A 4,237-nucleotide genomic window follows, 5' to 3' on the forward strand; every position below is an offset into this window, starting at 1 on the left:
AAAAAATGAGGAGGAGAAGATGATATTGGAGTTGCATGTTGCGGATGTCGTCGATGATCACAAGATCAAGATGGATGCAATGCGCTTGAAGATTAGAAAGATTAGAAAATATGCCATTCATACCGAGGCTTGGTATCATTATGCCGTTGGATCAATTGTTACCTTGGTTGCGATTATGATCGCCTTTGTTTTCGCATTTAAATGTTTTACATAGTTTCAATGTATGGTTTAATTAATTAGATGCTCTGGAGAGCTATATGTTGTTAGATGAGAAGTATGTATGTACTTTGGTTTTAATGTGATGATGAACTTCTATTAATTTGGACACTTAATGCACGCAGATGAACCGGCAATGGATGTACGGTGACAGACACACCTCCGAGTACATTAAGGGCGTGCATGAGTTTCTCGATGCGGCTGAGGCAAACAAGCAGAATGGTTTTATGTGTTGTCCATGCCCTGATTGTGGGAATATGAAGTCTTACTCTAACCGGAAAATCCTTCACACCCACCTGCTTTACAAGGGTTTCATGCCACACTATAATGTTTGGACGAGGCACGGAGAAATAGGGGTTATGATGGAAGACAACGAAGAAGAAGAGTACGATGACAACTATGTGCCCCCTGAATACCGTGATGCTGCAACGGGGGGAGCTTGTGAAGATCAAGAGGAACTAGACGATGTGCCCAATGATGCTGCAACGGGTGAAGCTGCTGAAGATCAAGAGGAACCAGACGATGTGCCCGATGATGATGATCTCCGCCGGGTCATTGTCGATCCAAGGATGCAATGCGAAAGTCAAAAGGAGAAGCTGAAGTTCGATCGCATGTTAGAGGATCACAAAAAAGGGTTGTACCCCAATTGCGAAGATAGCAACACAAAGCTCGGTACCATACTGGAATTGCTGCAATGGAAGGCAGAGAATGCTGTGCCTGACAAAGGATTTGAGAAGCTACTGAAAATATTGAAGAAGAAGCTTCCAAAGGATAACGAATTGCCCGACAGTACATACGCAGCAAAGAAGGTCGTATGTCCTCTAGGATTGGAGGTGGAGAAGATACATGCATGCCCTAATGACTGCATCCTATACCGTGGTGCATACAAGGATCTGAATGCATGCCCGGTATGCGATGCATTGCGGTATAAGATCAGACGAGATGACCCTGGTGATGTTCACGGCGAGCCCCACAGGAAGAGGGTTCCTACGAAGGTGATGTGGTATGCTCCTATAATACCACGGTTGAAACGTCTGTTCAGAAACGGAAAGCATGCCAAGTCGATGCGATGGCACAGTGAGGACCATAAGAAAGACGAGAAGTTGAGAGCACCCGCTGACGGGTCGCAGTGGAGAAAAATCGTGAGAAAGTACTGGGATGAGTTTGCAAAGGACCCAAGGAACGCATGGTTTGCTTTAAGCGCGGATGGCATTAATCCTTTCGGGGAGCAGAGCAGCAATCACAGCACCTGGCCTGTGATTCTATGTATGTATAACCTTCCTCCTTGGATGTGCATGAAGCGGAAGTTCATTATGATGCCAGTTCTCATCCAAGGCCCTAAGCAACCCGACAACGACATTGAAGTGTACCTAAGGCCATTAGTTGAAGAACTTTTACAGCTATGGAATGGAAATGGTGTACGTACGTGGGATGAGCACAGACAAGAGGAATTTAACCTAAAGGTGTTGTTGTTTGTGACCATCAACGATTGGCCCGCTCTCAGTAACCTTTCAGGACAGACAAACAAAGGATACCACGCATGCACACACTGTTTAGATGACACTGAAAGTATATACCTGGACAAATGCAGGAAGAATGTGTACCTGGGCCATCGTCGATTTCTTCCGACCAACCATCAATGTCGAAAGAAAGGTAAGCATTTCAAAGGCGAGGCAGATCACCAGAAGAAGCCCGCCATGCGTACCGGTGATCACGTACCTGCTATGGTCAATGATTTACACGTAATCTTTGGAAAGGGACCCGGCGCACTAGCTGTTCCGAATGACGCTGAGGGACACGCACCCATGTGGAAGAAGATATCTATATTTTGGGACCTACCCTACTGGAAAGACCTAGAGGTCCGCTCTTCAATCAACGTGATGCACGTGATGAAGAACCTTTGCGTGAACCTACTAGGCTTCTTGGGCGTGTATGGAAAGACAAAAGATACACCTGAGGCACGGGAGGACCTGCAACGTTTGCACGAAAAAGACGGCATGCCTCCGAAGCAGTATGAAGGTCCTGCCAGCTACGCTCTTACGAAAGAAGAGAAAGAAATCTTCTTTGAATGCCTGCTCAGTATGAAGGTCCCGACTGGCTTCTCGTCGAATACAAAGGGAATAATAAATATCCCAGAGAAAAAGTTCCAGAACCTAAAGTCTCATGACTGCCACGTGATTATGACGCAACTGCTTCTGGTTGCATTGAGGGGGCTTCTACCGGAAAATGTCCGATTAGCCATTGTGAAGCTATGTGCATTCCTCAATGCAATCTCTCATAAGGTGATCGATCCAAAAATCGTACCAAGGCTAAGGAGTGATGTGGCGCAATGTCTTGTCAGTTTCGAGCTGGTGTTCCCACCATCCTTCTTCAATATCATGACGCATGTCCTAGTTCATCTAGTCGACGAGATTGTCATTCTGGGGCCCGTATTTCTACACAATATGTTCCCCTTTGAGAGGTTCATGGGAGTCCTAAAGAAATATGTCCGTAACCACGCTAGGCCAGAAGGAAGCATCTCCATGGGCCATCAAACAGAGGATGTCATCGGGTTTTGTGTTGACTTCATTCCTGGCCTTAAGAAGATAGGTCTCCCTAAATCGCGGTATGGGGGAGACTGACTGGAAAAGGCACGCTAGGAGCGGACTCAATAATATGCAGGGACGGGCATTCTTGGTCTCAAGAACACTACACAGTTCTACAGAACTCTACCTTGGTGACCCCGTATGTCGATGAACACAAGAACAGTCTGCGCTCCAAACACCCGGAGCAGTGCGACGACTGGATTACATATGAACACATTAGGACTTTCAGTAGTTGGTTGGAAGCACGTCTCAGAGGTGACAACACTGTTTGTGATGAGTTGTACTTGTTGTCCAGGGGACCATCTTTGACTGTATTGATTTACAAAGGATACGAGATAAATGGGAATACATTTTACACGATTGACCAAGATCAAAAGAGCACCGACCAAAACAGCGGTGTCCGCTTTGATGCAACAACCGAGAAGGGAAAGGACACATTTTATGGTTACATAGTGGACATATGGGAACTTGACTACGGACAAGATTTTAAGGTCCCTTTGTTTAAGTGCAAATGGGTCAATCTGTCAGGAGGCGGGGTACATGTAGACCCATAGTACGGAATGACAACAGTGGATCTGAAAAATCTTGGGTACATTGACGAACCATTCGTCCTAGCCAATGATGTGGCACAGGTTATCTATGTGAAGGACATGTCTACCAGACCGAGAAAAAGAAAAGATAAGGAAGCGAATACATCATACGATGAGCCAAAGCGCCACATAGTTCTTTCAGGAAAAAGGGACATCCTCGGAGTGGAGGGCAAGACAGACATGTCTGAAGATTATGAAAGGTTTCATGAAATTCCTCCCTTCAATCTTAAGGCTGACCCAAGCATCCTGATAAACGCTGAAGATTATCCATGGTTACGGCGCAATAAGCAAATGACACAAGCAAAGAAAAAGTGAAGACTTTCTCCCGCAACTATTATGATGATGCCATGCCAAATTTGTAACAGACGAGTATTCTATGCCAACTTTTTTAGAGTTCATTTGAAAACTATGAATTTAGGTCGAATTTTCTCTATAGGTGCATCTATGTTCATTTTTTTAGTAAAGTTAATCACAAACTTGTGATTCACACAAATTTCAAAGAATTCAAATTTTAACTATTCAAATTTGAAAACTAATGGCAGTAACAGAAAGTTTATATTTTTTCTAAAACTAATGGCACTAACAGAAAGTTTATAATTTTGCTGACCTAAAAGCAAAAAGAATTAAAAAATAAAGCAAAAAACAAAAGAAAATAAATAATACAGAAAACAAAACAAAAAAACTAGAAAAAAAATAAAAATAGCAACAATAAGTATTTTGTTGTAAGTAGAAACAAAATAAAATAAATAAAGCAACAAAGAAAACTAGTGATTCACACAAATTTTAAAAAATTCAAATTTAAACTATTCAAATTTTAAAACTAATGGCACTAACAGAAAGCAAAAA

The sequence above is a fragment of the Triticum aestivum genome, chromosome 1A, assembly GCF_018294505.1.
Source record: "Triticum aestivum cultivar Chinese Spring chromosome 1A, IWGSC CS RefSeq v2.1, whole genome shotgun sequence".
NCBI classification, from domain to species: domain Eukaryota; kingdom Viridiplantae; phylum Streptophyta; class Magnoliopsida; order Poales; family Poaceae; genus Triticum; species Triticum aestivum.